Raw genomic sequence first — 17,643 nt, 5'->3', positions numbered from 1 at the left:
TCGCATTAAGGACCATCAACGATAGCAGATTAACCGGCGCCACCCCCCCCCCTTTATTTGGAAAGGCCTACGTGCCTGGGGCAATGATAGCTAGTACCCGCCCAGCCATCGAGGTATCCGCCACCTAATTGGCTAAGATCGATGAGGGTGATCGAAACCCTATTCAACCACTGGACCTGGAGTAAGGACCGCCCAAAAGGGCGCGAAAGAGACGAAGGATAAAAAGCCCTGCGCACTAGAGATCGGTCTCTTTTGGAACACGCCTGTGCGCGACCAACTGCAGCAGAACAACCAAGTTCAAGGACCCGCGACCATTCCTGAAGGACGAGCCCAGCTGAGACGAACCCAACAACTTCCAACCGACCACGTGTACCCGGATAAAGGCCTTATCTTGCACAGTGCCAGTCACTTGAAGTTAAGTAAAGGTCATCTTAGTTGTTAGGTGTAGTTTAGAACGGAGCCGCATGTATTGTTGCATAGAGATACAAGTCTTGTGTTATTAATAAACTGCATTTTTTGAGCCAACATACTGGTTGTGTGGGCATTTGGTCAACATAAGAAACAGCTTGTGGTTCACATAAAAGGGCAATAAGACAATGGATCACAGTTTTCCAATGAATACTTTAAGAATTCAGCGCATTGTATAGATTTTTCCATACTACCTTCGCACCAAGATACCCTCAAGCCAATGGTGAAGCTGAAAGAAGAGCGAGTAGATTGAAAGCATTGCTGAAGTAGAGCAATGACATCCAACTTGCATTTCTGAGCTATAATAAAACTCCAGTCCAAAATGGTCTAGCACAATGTGAACTCCGCATGGGAAGAAGATTAAGAACTCAATTCCCAACTCTCAACCAGACACTCATATCAGAAGAACAAGCTGATTACTTGGACAAAGAGGGAGAAAGAGGACAAATATTGTTCCAGTCAAATGTCACAAAGCACACAACACTCTGGACCTCCAACCAGGAGAGCCAGTTTGGATTTGAGATCAAGCTTGCTATGGACAATTTATTGAACAAACACCATGGTCCTACCTCATTTAAACAGGACACCTATCAGTGAGATGATATAGACGTGCATTGGTTGCTGTACAGATGCAACTGTAAACCCCGTGAAGGCTTCTATTTTCACAATTGAACCGATTAGAGATGGTACATCCATTCATTAATCTGAGGACAACCAGATTGATGAATCTGAGTAAGCTACCAATTCCAATCTGCCCAGCAGAGTCTGAGAAACCACCCACAGGACTCAAATCACTGATCCCCTCCTGAAGAGAAGACAGCCCATTTGGTAGAGTGATGAAACGGTCACAGTAGTTGTCTTTACGAAATGAATGGAGGAAAGAAGGGAACATAAGATTTTTTAAAAACAAGATTAAGGACTGCAACACACCAGGGTTTGAAGTTGTGGTTTATTTGATCTTTGCAAAATCAAAATGGAAGTCAGAGACTGAGAGAGATGCAGGAGGATTTTTCGCCTTTTTTGACACCTTTTTCCACTTTTGGTGGGTGGGAATGGCGGCAGGGGCAGATAATCAAGGGGGATCCCTAAAATGGCTTTCTCCGCTTAATTGTCCCCATCCCCGCCAATGACATAATGGGGTTCGCAGAATGAAAGGTTGGGTCCTCCATTGCCATAAATTAACGCACACTTAGCAGGCCTCCCTGCTGTATTGTCTCCTCACGTGCAGATTTCCCACCACCCCTGCTGGCGTGACATCAGGTTTTGTAAAATGAGAACCTGGCAAAGAGAACCCGACAGGGGCACACAGTTAAGTACAACCCCCAGTGGGGAGGGTGTCATGCCCGGACAGTACCCTGACATACCTGTAACCTGAGACTGTGACCCCTTTTTCTATACCTCACTCCCCAACAAGAGGAAACAGCATCCCTGCATCCAGTCTGTCCAGCCCTGTCAGAATTTTATACATTTCATTGAGATCCCCTCTCATTCTTCTAAATTCCAGTGAATATGAGCCCAGTCGACCCAATCTCTCCTCATACAACAATCTTGCCAAGAATTATTCTGGTGATATTTTGCTACACTCCTTCTATGATAGCCTTTCTTCGATAAGGAGACCAAAACTGCATAGAATACTCCAAGTGCGGTCTCACCAATGCCCTATACAGTTGCAATAAGCCATCCTAGCTACTGTACTTAAGTCCTCTTGGAATGAAAGCTGTCATGGGAGAGTACCTTTAAGACATGGATGTTTAAGCAATGTACTTTTGAGGAAACAGTGATGTCAGAGAGTGGGTGGAGCTGGGCTTTAGATCAGCCATTTTGCAGTTTAGTTTTACAGTTTGAAAAGAGCTTACGAGTGTCTGTGTTTGCAGTGAGCTGGTCTCTGCCATGAAAGACTATCTCTGGATCATTTGAGTGATTTAAACTCATAATAGTAAAGCCTTTAACCTAATGTGATTCTGTTTAAAGGTGTTAAGTCTCTTGGAAGTTTGAAGGAACATTTTGAGAAATTATTTACTGTTGCAATATTTTCTGAGTTATCTTTGAAGTAAGGGGTGTTAAGAGATCCAATGTTTATTTAAGATGTTCTGTTGAGTTAATGGAATAAACATTGTTTTGTGTTTAAAAACCCACGTGTCCATAATTGTAATCCCACACCTAGGGAACAAGCCGTGTGCTAGGAAAAGCAACAAATACATTAAAGGGAGAGGTTGGTTGAACTCCATGATACATTTTGGGGTTCTGAAAACACCTCGCTCGTAACAAAGCCAACTGACCATTTGCCTTCTTAACTGTTTGCTGTACCTGCATGCTTGCTTTCCGTGACTGGTATACTGGAACACCCAGGTCCCTTTGTATGTCAACATTCCCAATCTATCAGTTTTTAAATGTTACTCTGCCATTCTATTTCCCCATCCAAAGTGGATAACTTCACATTTATCCACTTTGTACTGCATCTGCTATGTATTTTCCCACTCACTCAATTTGTCTCAATCACCTTTTAACAACCTCCTCACCACCCCATAAGACCATAAGAACAGAAGACATAGGAGCAGAATTAGGCTACTCGGCCCATGGAGTCTGCTCCGCCATTCAATCATGGCTAATATTTTTCGCAACTCCATTCCGCTTCCTCCTCCCCATAAGCCCTGATCTCTTTATTAATCAATAACCTATCTATCTCTGTCTTAAAGAGTTTTGGCCACCACAGCCTTCTGCGGCAAAGAGTTCCACAGATTCACCACCCTCTGGCTGAAGAAATTCCTTCTCACCTCTGTTTTAAAGGGTCGTCCCTTTAGTCTGAGATGGTGTCCTCTGGTTCTAGTTTCTCCTACAAATGGAAACATCCTCTCCACATCCCCTCTATCCAGGCCTCGCAGTATCCTGTAAGCTTCAATAAGATTCTCCCTCATCCTTCTAAACTCCAACGAGTACAGACTCAGAGTCCTCAAACGCTCCTCATACGACAAGCTCTTCATTCCACGAATCATTCCTGTGAACCTCCTCTGCATCCTCTGGACCCTTTCCAAGGTCAGCACACATCCTTCCTTAGATACAGGGCCCAAAACTACTCACAGTACTCCAAATGGTGTCTGACCAGAGCATTATACAGCCTCAGAAGTACATCCCTGCTCTTGTATTCTAGCCCTCTCGACATGAATGCTAACATTGCATTTCTTTTCTAACTGCCGACTGAACCTGCACGTTAACCTGAAGAGACTCATGAACAAGGACTCCCTTTGTGCTTCTGATTTCCTAAGCATTTCCCCATTTGGAAAATAGTCCATGCCTCCATTCCTCCTTCCAAAGTGCATAACCTCACACTTTTCCACATTGTATTTCATCTGCCACTTCATTGACCACTCTCCTAGCCTGTCCAAATCCTTCTGTAGCCTCACTGCTTCCTCATTATTATCTGTCTCTCGACAGATCTTTGTCTCACCTGCAAACTTAGCAACAGTGCCTTCAGTCCTCCTTCCAGATCATTAATGTGTAATGTGAAAAGTTGTGGTCCCGGTACAGATCCCTGAGGCACACCATTAGTCACCGGCTGCCATCCTGAAAAAGACCCCTTTATCCCCAATCTCTGCCTTCTGCCAGTCAGCCAATCCTCTATCCATGCCAGGACCTTACCCTGAACACCATGGGCTCTTAATTTATTTAACAGTCTCCTATGCGGCACCTTGTTAAAGGCCTTCTGGAAATCTAAATAAATCATGATGTGGAGATGCCATCAGTGTTGTAGGTCGACTTGAGTGGGTTTGTGATCTGTAGTCCTTTCGGGATCTTGTCTCCTTTCCTGCATCTTTGTAGAAACTTAATGTCAGTGTCTATATGTGTGATCTTCCTGGAGATCCTCTCCACTTTGAGCCGGCAGTTTGCGGTGTTGATGGTAGCCATGATGTGGAGATGCCATCTCCACATCATGTAGGGTGATCTTCAGAGCACCCTACGTGCTCTCATCCCACGTACTCCCCACATTGGAGATCTCTACTGCCTCCCGAAAATACACAAGGCCAACACACCAGGCCGTCCTATCGTTTCAGGCAATGGGACCCTGTGTGAGAACCTCTCTGGCTACATCGAGGGCATCTTGAAACCCATCGTACAAGGTACGCCCAGCTTCTGTCGCGACACGACGGACTTCCTGCAGAAACTCAGCACCCATGGACCAGTTGAACCAGGAACATACCTCGTCACAATGGACGTCTCGGCACTCTACACCAGCATCCCCCATGACGACGGCATTGCTGCAACAGCCTCAGTACTCAACACCAACAACTGCCAATCTCCAGACGCAATTCTGCGACTCATCCGCTTCATTCTGGATCTCAACGTCTTCACCTTCGACAACAAGTTCTTCATCCAGACGCACGGCACAGCCATGGGGACCAAATTCTCACCCCAATACGCCAACATCTTTATGCACAAGTTTGAACAAGACCTACTCACCGCACAGGACCTTCAACCGACGTTATACAGCAGATACATCGATGACATTTTTTTCCTTTGGACCCACGGCGAAGAATCACTGAAACGACTATCCAACCATCAGACTCACCATGGACTACTCTCCAAAATCTTGGACACACTCGTCTCCATCAAGGGCGGTCACCTCAGCACTTCGCTTTACCGCAAACCCACGGATAACCTCACGATGCTCCACTTCTCCAGCTCTCTGTATACACAGGATCTGCTCAGACGAGGAGGAGTGTAACAGACATCTACAGACGTTGAAAGATGCCCTCGTACGAACGGGATATGGCGCTCAACTCATCAATCGACAGTTCCAACGCGCCACAGCAAAAAACCGCACCGACCTCCTCAGAAGACAAACATGGGACACAACTGACAGAATACCCTTCGTCGTCCAGTACTTTCCCGGAGCGGAGAAACTACAACATCTTCTTCACAACCTTCAACACGTCATCGATGAAGATGAACATCTTGCCAAGGTCATCCCCACACCCCCACTACTTGCCTTCAAACAACCGCGCAACCTCAAACAAACCATTGTTTGCAGCAAACTACCCAGCCTTCAGAACAGTGACCACGACACCACACAACCCTGCCATGGCAGTCTCTGCAAGACGTGCCAGATCATCAACATGAATACCACCATTACACGTGAGAACACCACCCACCAGGTACGCGGTACATTCTCATGCGACTTGGCCAACTTTGTCTACCTCATACGCTGCAGGAAAGGATGTCCCGAAGCATGGTACATTGGCGAGACCATGCAGACGCTGCGACAACGAATGAACGGACATCGTGCGACAATCACCAGGCAGGAATGTTCCCTTCCAGTCGGGGAACACTTCAGCAGTCAAGTGCATTCAGCCTCTGATCTCTCCGGGTAAGCGTTCTCCAAGGCGGCCTTCAGGACGCGCGAGAACGCAGAATCGCCGAGCAGAAACTTCTAGCCAAGTTCCGCATACATGAGTGCAGCCTCAACCGGGACCTGGGATTCATGTCGCATTACATTCATCCCCCACCATCTGACCTGCGAAATCCTATCAACTGTCCTGGCTTGAGACAATTCACACCTCTTTAACCTGGGGTTACCCCATCTCTGGATCGGTAAAGATTTAATCACCTGCTAATGCTCACATTCCAAGCATTGTCTGGCATCTTTGAATCTGTCTATATATATGTTTCTGGAACATACCTCTTCATTCACCTGAGGAAGGAGCAGCGCTCCGAAAGCTAGTGACATCGAAACAAACCTGTTGGACTTTAACCTGGTGTTGTAAGACTTCTTACTGTAAATGAATCACGTCCACTGATTCTCCTTTGTCTAACTTCCTTGTTACCTCCTCAAAGAACTCTAACAGATTTGTCAGACATGACCTCCCCTTGACAAAGCCGTGCTGACTCAGTCCTATTTTACCATGCACTTCCAAGTACTCCACGATCTTATCTTTAATAATGGACTCTAAAATCTTACCAATGACCGAAGTCAGGCTAACCGGCCTATAATTTCCCTTCTTCTGCCTCCCTCCCTTCTTAAACAGCTGTGTTACATTAGCCACTTTACAGTCCTCTGGGACTCTTCCTGCCTCCAGTGATTCCTGAAAGATCACCACCAATGCCACCACAATCTCCTCAGCTATCTCTTTTAGAACCATGAGGTGTAGTCCATCCGGTCCAGGTGATTGATATATCCACCTTCAGACCTTTCAGTTTCCCCAGAACCTTCTCCTTAGTGATGGCCACTACACTCACCGATGGCCCCTGATTCCCTGGAGCTCTGGCATCCCACTGGTATCTTCCACCAGGAAGACTGATGCAAAGTAACGATTCAGTTCCTCTGCCATTTCTTTGTTTCAATTATTACTTTTCAACCACATTTTCTAGTGGTCCTATGTTTATTTTTGCCTCTCTCTTACTTTTTATAGATTGAAAAAACTCTTCCTATCTTCTTTTATATTAGTAGCTAGCTTGCACTCATATTTCATCTTCCCCCCCTCACCTTCCCACCAAGTTCTGAGGTGTCAGCAAACTTGGAACGATTACTTTTGGTTCCCTCAACATTTCATTGATGTATATTGTGAATAGCTGGGGCCCAAGCATTGTTTCCTGCGGAACCCCACTAGTCACTGTCTGCCATTTATTCCTACTTTCTGATTCCTGTCTGCTAACCAATTCTCAATGTGCTCAAAGTGAAACATAATCTACCCTATGATGCTGTTATTCATTTTAAGACTGTCAGCCATTTAAATCATTTTGCCATCATGTTGATCCTAGGCAGCTCCGAGGATTTGATCAAATATCAGCCAACGGTAGACCTGCTTGTTTTATGATTAAGAACAGATATAAATAAACATTTAATGTAATGTTCACTGCTGCTGGGTCAAAGTCCTGGAGCTCCCTCCTTAACAGCACTGTGGGTGTACCTGTGTTATCATTTGACACCTTGGGAGTTTGAAACAGCGAGTATATTTGTGTTTGGATGACCCCCTCAGCTGGTAATAACCATTTGAATTAATTTAGGGAAAGGCATTGTTCCAACAAAAGGCTGCATTTTCTTTTGGTTCTCGCTTGGAACAACGGATCAACCTCAATGGACAAAAGAAGCCAGATCTTCCTCAAATGACTGTTCAAATGTATTGGCGTACCTTCAAATTTGCCATGAGATAGATAGAATATAATTTTTTAAAAATTGTATAAAATATTGCTTGCTGAATTTAAGAGTGCTAACTTGTTGGATTAGTACAGGTGAAAATTGGTTGAAAATTAAGCACCTTAATCAGAGTGTGTATTCTACCACCTGTGAGTAAACCAATTTTAAATAACATAAAATGGTTTTAATAAAACTATACATTGCCATTTGTCAGTTATATTGGTGTACAGAAGCCAGTTACACAGCAAATTAGAAAAATGAGTACTCTACAACATGCGCTTATAAGTATCATTCCACACAAAAGATCCAGTTTAATTTTTGGAGCCCCATTGAAGGCTGACCAATGAGTGCAATTAGCCATAGTGATGAATTTGATCTGAGGGTATGACCAGTTCCTGGAGTGTAAACATCGCTGACAATGACAGTATTTGTTGCCTCGCCTTAATTAGACTTGAGAAGGTGCTTTTGTTTTGTAAATTTAAAGTATCCAATTGTTTTTTTTCCAATTAAGGGGCAATTTAGCGTGGCCAATCCGCCTATCTTGCACGGACAGTGACCCAGGGCTGGGATTCAAACCCGGTCCTCAGCGCCAGAGTCCCAGTGCTATCCAATGCGCCACATGCCGCCCTATGAGAAGGTGCTTTGAGCTGCCTTCTTGAACCCCTGCAGTCCATCTGTTGTAGATACTCTCAGAGTGTTGTAGGGAGGGCGTTACATGGTTTTAACCCAGTAACAGTAAAGGAATAGCAATACAGTTCTAAGTCAAGATGATGGAGGGGAACATGAACAAAGAAAGAAGAACAAAGAACAAATACAGCACAGGAACACGCCGCTCGGCCCTCCAAGCCTGCATGATCACGTGTCCTATCTACACCAACCACCTGTATCCTTCTCTACCCCTCTACATCTGTTCATGTGCCTATCCAGGTAAGTCTTAAAGGTCGCTAACGTATCTGCCTCAGCCACCTTACTTGGCAGTGCATTCCAATCCACGATCACCCTCTGTGGAAACAAACTTCCCCCGCACATCTCCACTGAACCTGTCCCCCCTCACCTTGAACTTGTGCCCCTTGTAATTGTCATTTCCGCCCTGGGAAAAGCCTCCAACTGTTCACCCTATCTATATCCCTAATAATTTTATAAATTTCTATCAGCTCGCCGCTCAGCCTCTGTCTCTCTAGGGAGAACAATCCCAGTTTATTCAATCTCTCCTCATGGCTAATACCCTCCATGCCAGGCAACATCCTGGTAAAGCTTTTCTGTACTCTCTCCAAAACCTCCACGCCCTTCTGGTAGTGTGGTGAGCAGAATTGGACACAGTATTCCAAATGTGCCCGAACCAACGTTCTATATTACTGTAACATAATTTTCAAGCTTTTATACTCAATACCCTTTCCTATAAAGGCAAGCATGCCATATGCTTTCTTTGCCACCATTTTCACCTGTGCTGTCACATGCAGTGACAGTGTTCCCATACGAATGCTGCCTTGTTAGGGATTGATATTGTGGTTTGGAAGTTGCTATTGGGGGAACGCTGGTGAATTCCTGTAATTAAGCTTATTCTGCTGCCACTATTGCCACTGCTGCCACTGTGCACTGGTGGTGGAAAATGGGAAGGTATAAGGTGGTGGGCAGGGTGCCAGTAAAGTGGGCTGTTTTGTACTGAATGGTGTCAAGCTTAAGTGTTGTTGGAGATAAACTCATCCAAGGCTTTGAGCTTTGCAGGTGGTGGACAGGATTTGGGGAGTCAACGTCTGACATATCTTGTAGCCAAGGTATTTATATGGTTGACCCAGATAAGAATTCAGATCAATGGGAACCTCAAGCCTCAATGGACTGGTTAATGATGAATAAGTGCCACTAGATAACACTGTCAAATTACATCTTCCATCGCTTAGCTGATGATTGACGGGGTGGCAATTTTCTGGAATGGATTTGTCCTATTTTCTAACCCACCACCCCCCACACCGACACTGCCTTCTGGCACTGCCTGGCACCTCTCCCCCGTGAGCTCTCGGCCAGGATTCTCCGAGCCTCTACGCCGAAATCGCGCTCAGCGTGGGGGCAGAGATCGCGTCCGACGCCTTCCCGCGATTCTCCGTAGACCTGAGAATCGGCACCAGTCGCAAACGTGTGGTCGACGCGGCGCGGGTCAGGGGCCATTGAAAGAGGCCCCCGCGCCGATTCTCAGCCGGCAACTGGCCGAGTTCCCACCGGCATGGTCACTCTTATGGTTCCACACTGCGGGATCTCGGAGCGGCGGCTGCAGACCCAGTCCGTGGCCGCCCTATTGGGGGGGCAGGTGGGATCTGTCGACGGGGGCCTTCCAGGACGGCCAGGCTTGCAATTGGGAGTTACTGATCGGCAGGCGCGCACGATCTGGGTGGGGGGGAGGGCTATATTGTTGGGGCCGGCTTGCTGTGCGGGTACGCTATGTTGCGTGGGGCCGCCACGACAGCTGGCCGCCGTGCGCATGTGCGGACCAGATGTGCAGGGCCCTGTATCGGCAGCCGAAGCTGCGTGGAGCACTCTGGGGTCCGGTTAGCCCCCTTCAAAACAGAGAAACACTCTGGACTTTCTCCAGAAAAGTCCAGAGTGATTTGTGCCCGTTTTCTCTCAGGCGTTGGGACATAGCCCCATTTCCAGCGGATTCAGCTTGCCAGTTGCACGTCGTGAGGGGCCGATCTTGATTCATGCCGACATGAATGGACAATTTAACATGCAGGGACTATCAGGCATAAAGGCCTGATAATCATATTTAAATTGATGCAAATGGAAATTTCAACTTTTAAAGTCTGGATTCCCATTATGTTATTGGCCGGGGGTGGGGATAACCAATCAGAGAAATCCCAATGGTGAAAAAGCCAATTTAGGAATTCCACACGATTCTCAGCCTCTCTACCATTTGGGGAAAAAAGGAGCAGAAAATTCCGTCAAGGACTTCACTGCTGAAAGGTGACAACGTTAAATTTCTTTGAACCACGTCTCATGCAAAACAAAGTTATGTTGACTTGATTTCAGTACTAAACGAAATATGACCACATTAATAATGTAGAATTTCAAACATTTTCCATAACCGTCTCCCCTTTCCATGGCCTTTAAGCAGTCCTTGCAATTGTCCAATGATATTTCTTCAGTGGAGCTGATTCCTTTTAGAAAGTGCACCGATACAGGACACATGCTTATGTAGCATCAATGTAGATGTACTTTGGTGAACACTGCCAGAGGGATTGCTGGCACTTTGTCTGGTAAATCACAGTTGACAAGTAATTTGGAGCAGAAAATTGTGATAGGAACAGCTGCGGATAGTTTGTGTCAGATAGTGCAGCCCCCTCCAAGCTGCTGTCGGATAGAGATTGTAGAAGTGCTGGCTTCCCAAGCAATGAAAACAAGGGCTTGTAACAAACAATACTTTATTCACGAGCCGAATAGCTACTCCATGTTTGCCTGCTCCTGGGAGAACTCCCGCACTCCTTACAGGTGACCTTTTTTATAGCCATGCCATAACTATCAACTCATGACCACTTGGTCTATCGAGATGTTGAAACGTGCGTGGTCATGAATGAAAAGGTAAATAGAGGGTCAGCGGCAGATGATTGAGCTATGAATAGCCCTGCCAGACAGACCATCCACAGTAGGATGAAGGAATGCAACTCAAGCATTTTTGGATAGATGTTGCAAGCAATTGCAAGGATATGTTCCATGGATAGATTGGACCCGTCTATGGAAGTTTAATTGCGCCACACCAACCTGACCCTGCAGGCTGAGGTATCGGTTGTGCAAATGACTGAGCAGTACTTTTGGATGGCATGTTGGAAAGCTAGCAGCAATCCATAACTTCTGCCTTTACATTTAGTACATTTGCTTGTATGCGGGAATCCCCTGTGGGAGACAGGAGTCATCAATTCTAACATTTAAAAAGGTAATTTACTATATTTTGTCTGTGGATTTCAATTCTAACATGCCAATGAAATCAAGGCAAGAAAATAGTGGTGATGAAGGGAGTTGAACAAATGACAGACACAATTACTTTAAATACTGAGACCTCGCACCTTCTTCCTTGCTTAACTGAGAGGTAGACAAGAGAGAAGACTCCCCAATTCTATGTCCCCTTTCTCCATGTAACCTCTGTTCGCTCATCCGCACTTCCCTGCTAACAATGAAGTGGAAAGCACTTCGCTGCACATCAGTGAGGCACTAAACGGCTAAGGCTAGGTTTCCATCAATCCTGTTTTTGGTGGCCTGATGGTATTCTTAATATGTAAGCCATGGGTGAGGGCTAGCACACACTCACTTGAGTGCTGCACCTGATGGTTCATGCATGTGGTCACCCATACAACATGATGGGACCTCATGTTAGTGTCAGATCTCTTTAATCTCTTTCCAAATCTGAGATCGTAAGGCTGATGGCACATTGGAGATTTTCTGATGCTGCTGCAGAATTACCCTCTTCATCCAGAACCCTGATGCATATAGAAGGGTGTTCATGGAGTGGGGTGTCCTTGGAGGATACTCGAAGGGTGTCTTGGACCGGGCTAGAAAGGTATTCTTGGCGAGGGATAGATGGAGCAGAAGATTTGCGTTACTGAACTTGCAGGACTATTACCGAGCAGCAAATGTAACAAAGGTTAGAAAGTGGACGATGGAAGAGAGGTTGGTGTGGGGACGGATTGAGGAGGCCTCGTGCAGATGGTCAAGTTTGAGGGCGTTATTGGTGGCGCGTCTTCTGATCTCGCCGCCCGGTACTCCACAAGCCTTGCAGTGATATCAGTATCGAGGGTGTGGAACCAGTGCCGACAGCACTTTAAGATGGAAGGCATATCATAGTGGGTGCCGATTTGTGGCAATCATAGGTTTGTTCCAGCTGGACTGGACTCTAAATTCAGGATGTGGGAGCAGGAAGGGATAGAATACCTTAGGGTCCTGTTTATAGGGGGGGAAGTTCGCAGAGTTGGAGGTGAAGAACCAGCTGCCAAAGGGAAATGAGCTGGGCTATTTGCAAATTAGACACTCTTTGAGGAAGGAGCTGGCCTCGTTACCAAGAATTGCCACCCTTGGAACTTCAGGACAAAATTCTGTCGGAGAACGAGATATGGGAGGGTAAGGTTTCGGATATATGGGGAGCTGATGGAGATGGAGTGATCTTCGGTGAAGGAGGTAAGATAGAAGTGGGAGGAAGATCTGGGGGGGAGGGTGGCGGTCGTTGAAGCTAGGGGAGAAAGTGAGGCTCTGTGAAGTGTAAACTCATCTTCGTCATGTGCGAGGCTGAGTCTCATTCAGTTAAAAGTGGTGCATAGGGCTGACATGACACTGTTTATGATGAGTCGGTTCTTTCCCAGAGTGGAGGATAGATGTGGGAGGTGTGCAGGGCGGCTGGTGAACCACGCCCAAATGTTCTGGGCATGTTCGAAGTTGGAGGGCTTTGGGAAACTTTTGCAGAATCAATGTCAAATTCTTGGGGTAAAGGTGGCTCTGAGCCCATGGGTAGCAATATTTAGAGTTTCAGAGGATCCGGGAGTGCAGGTGGGAGAGAGGCTGATGTGTTGGCCTTTGACTCCCTGATAGCCCAGAGTGGATATTACTTTGATGGTGGGACGTGGAGCCAACGAGAGCAGGGGTATGGATGAACGACTTGGAAGATTTTATGCACCTCGAGAAAATAAAGTTTGCTATTAGAGGCTCGGAAGAAGGGTTCTTCTCGATGTGGAGGCTGTTCATTGACTTCTTTAAAGAGTGGTAAAATGTCAGAGATGGGGCGAGATGGGGTACGGGGGGAGGACATTTTGGGGGAGGTTTGTTTCCTTCTTTTTGGGATTGTTATTAACATTAAAAAGGGGGGGGCGGAGGGGGTGGGCTAGGCGAGGAGTTGGGGTGTTGGGATGAGGTTTACGGTTTGATGAGTATTGGTGTTGCTGTTTTCTTTTTTTCTGAATATATTTGAAAATGTCTCGAATAAAAATATTACGAAGATCAATCCAGTTGCATCTGTGTGTAGCTGAGGTGAACTTGGAGTATCCTGCACCCTTGACGGGGACTCTCCGCTGCTGACCCCATCGTCACCTCTTGATTTTGCTCTCTTGGGATGTTTGAGACACCTATGTGATGAACTAACTACATGATTGACAATCCCAGCGAGGTGTGTGTGTCTGACCTGGTGGATAGTCTGCATGAATCCTGTGATTGTAAACCTCACTATGAGAGACCTTGAAGGAATCTTTATTCTCCTCTTGCTTGATGGCTCTGTGGAAGAGGAAATGCATGATTTAGAGCTGTCAATATAAGAAAGTGTTTAGTCATCATTGTGAATATTGTTATAACCTGCCTACTGGGGACTAATGACTATCCCACAATCCTATGGGAGTATGAACTTCCCCAATGAGGGGGGCGGAGAAACTCCGAGTATAAATAAGCTGGCCAGTTCAGGAACCAGCAGGAAGGAGAAGGTAGCAAGGGAAGTTACTGCTACTGTTATGTATATATTGTTATAGTAAATAAACATTATTATTTTGTATCCTTAAAACTCGTGCTGGATTCTTCGTGGCCCTTACAAAACTGGCGATGAGGATGGGATGTTATAACCTGCCTACTTACGATTGGCTGGGGACTAATGACTATCCCACAATCCTATGGGAGTATGAACTTCCCCAATGAGGGGGGCGGAGAAACTCCTAGTATAAATAAGCTGGCCAGTTCAGGAACCAGCAGGAAGGAGAAGGTAGCAAGGGAAGTTACTGCTACTGTTATGTATATATTGTTATAGTAAATAAACGTTATTATTTTGTATCCTTAAAACTCGTGCTGGATTCTTCGTGGCCCTTACAAAAAATATCATCATACTTCACTGGCTGCTGCTATCAAGTCAACATAAGTAAGTGTTGTATACCATGTAGCTGTCTGATATTAAATTGCGCCACCAGATAGCTGGGAGACCCCCATCTTTCCATCTCCACTTAGCAGGCATGTGGGGATTTGGTTTATCATAAGTATCTTCTTCAATGTCAGTGTGGAGTTGGCTGAGGGACCATCTCAGGTTTTCTGCCTCTTCCTGGTGTTCTGTGTTCTCTTCTCCGCCAGGAAAGGAAAAAAGTGAGCTATGACTGAGAGCATTGGAATGTGTAGGGTGGATGAATGGACAATATTGGTGGATAGCCATAGTAAGGGATAGGTGTGACATTGAATTAAGATGAGGGTGAGTGGATGGTCACATGGAAATGGGAACTGTTCAGGCAGAGACGAATGGGTGCATCCACAAGGTAAGTTGCTCTGAAGAGTAATGTCCAGGAATAAGCTAAGGAAAACAGAGTGAAGATGGTTGGGGTTGGATGCACATCAAGATATATTTGCATGTACCATGCTACTCCACTTTGCTGACCTGCTTAAGTCACTGAATCACTTCCAACACACCTCTGTTGCTCACTTTGCCAGCAGTTTCCTACCATACTGCCTTGTTTTCTGTGACAAGATTCTTCTCCCAGTCAGCAGAGAAGGGAATCTCTATACTGGTCTTTGCAGCTCACAGCATCAGTTCTCGGGAAGCATCACTGAAGCAAGGTGCTGCCTTGCAACATTGTGAGCCCATTGCTGCACTTCCTTGCTCTGTTGAAATACCTGGATAATCCTTCAATTTTTGTATTAGAGGGATCCCTTGAAATAATTCAACCGAAATAGACTCATACTGGTCATCAGCACACCACTTTGTGCCAATTAGTCATAAAATCCAGAGGTCAGATGCAAATACAGGTGTTCGGTTAAAAAGTCACCAACAAATTCACTGCTTTCAGGTTCCGTCTGCTGCGAGCACATTGGAAGATTAAAATCGAGCCCATCATGTGGGAAAACCAGATGTGAATAACCTCATTGGACACAACTATACCCTTAACACCGCATACTCTCACCGTCTCCTTGGCTCGAAAAGATGCAGTCACTCCAGGAAGCGTGGAAAACGTGCAAGCCTGCAGGTGAGAGTAAAACAACGCGGCCCCAAAGCCCCTCTGCCTAGCTTACTCCGAGCTAATGTCCAATCTCTGGAAAACAAGCTCGACAAACTTAAAGCCAGACTCACTTTTCACAGAGAACTAAGGAACTGCTGTGTGCTCTGTTTCACGGAGACATGGCTCACTCCTGCTTCATCGGACTCTGCCCTTCAACCAGAGGGCTTCTCAATCCATCAAATGGACCGTACAGTGGCCTCAGATAAGGCTAGGGGTGGTGGGGTCTGCCTCCTAATCAACACCTCCTGGTGCCTCGAGGTCGCAACACTGGCGAGTTTCTTCTCCCCAGACCTAGAATACCTGACACTAAAATGCCATCCCCTACTACCTTCTGTGGGAAGGTCCGTTATCCTGACGGCAGTATACATCCCACCCCATGCGAACGTGAAAATCGCGCTGGACGAAATATACACCACCACAAACAGCCTCAAAACGAAACATCCCGAGGCCTTGTTCATTGTAGCTGGGGACTTCAATCAGGCCAAGCTCAAGAACATACTACCAAGTTACCATCAGCATTCCCCTCTTCCACCAGAGGCCCAAACATCCTGGACCACTGCTACACAAATATCAAACATGCCTACCGCTCTATCGCCCGCCCACACTTTGGCAAATCTGACCACAAGGCTGTGCTCCTGCTCGAAGCTTATCAGCAAAAACTGAAGCGGGAGAATCCGTCAAAGAAAGTCGTGCAATGTTGGTCTGAGGAATCAGATGATCACCTACGGGACTGCTTAGAGTCAGTGGACTGGTCAGTATTTAAAAACTCTGCGACCAGCCTGAACAACTGACTTCATTAGTAAGTGTGTAGAATACTGTGTGCCAAAGAAGCAACTGTGCGTGTTCCCCAACCGGAAACCCTGGATGAACAGGGATATCCACTGCTTGCTGAAGCCTAGGTCTGAGGCGTTTCAGTCAGGCGACCCTGACCGATACAAGAAAGCCAGATATGATCGAAGGAAAATCCATCAAAAATGCCAAAAGACAGTACCGGACCAAGCTCGAGTCCCAGGCTAGTCACACGGACCCCCGCCGACTATGGCAAGGCCTGCAAGAGTTCAATGCATTCTATGCCCGCTTTGAGTAAGAGGTCAGCGAGAGCACGCCCTCCATCCTGGAAGCCTCAGATGAACTTGTATCCAAGGTCACCATTGCAGATGTCAGAGCAGCCTTCTCGAAGATCAACCCATGGAAAGCCACTGGCCCGGATGGGGTACCTGGACGAGCACTCAGGTCTTGCGCGGATCAGCTGGAGGGGATATTCGCAGACATCTATAACCTCTCTTTACATCAATCTGAGGTCCCTATCTGCTTCAAGAAGACGACCATCATCCCTGGACCAAAGAAAAGCCAAGCAGCGTGCCTTAATGACTATCGTCCAGTGGCTCTGACATCCATCATTCTGAAGTGCATCGAAAGGTTAGTCATAGCACGAATCAACTCCAGCCATCCGGATTGCTTTGATCCACTACCGTTCGCCTACCGCTGCAACAGGTCCACAGCAGACGCCATCTCCCTGGCCCTGCACTCAACACTGGAACACCTAGATAACAAAGACACCTATGTCAGACTCCTATTTATTGACTACAGCTCAGCCTTCAACAGTATTATTCTGACAAAACTCATCTCCAAACTCCGTGGCTCCTCCATCTGAGACTGGATCCTGAACTTCCTGACCCACAGACCACAATCAGTAAGGATAGGCAACAACACTTCCCCAACGATCATCCTCAACACCGGTGCCCCACAAGGCTGTGTCCTCAGCCCCCTGCTATATTCCTTATACAACTATGACTGTGTGGCTAAATTCCCCTCCAACTCACGTGCGGGTGCGACGACGCAGGTGTGTGCCACCCAGCGACGAGAGGGGCAGCCACAGGCCCCCGTCACAGCCGAGCCAGGACACCACTACCCAGGACACCACTATCCAGGACACCACTACCCAGGACACCACTACCCAAGACACCCCTACCCGGGACACCCCTACCCGGGACAGCACTACCCAGGAAGACGAAATACCGGACAGTGACACAGAGTGGATGGGTGGAGACGAAC

This window comes from Scyliorhinus torazame, chromosome 9 (assembly GCF_047496885.1).
Source record: "Scyliorhinus torazame isolate Kashiwa2021f chromosome 9, sScyTor2.1, whole genome shotgun sequence".
Classification (NCBI taxonomy): domain Eukaryota; kingdom Metazoa; phylum Chordata; class Chondrichthyes; order Carcharhiniformes; family Scyliorhinidae; genus Scyliorhinus; species Scyliorhinus torazame.
The sequence above is the reverse complement of the archived record's forward strand: the minus strand, read 5'-3'. Positions refer to the sequence as shown.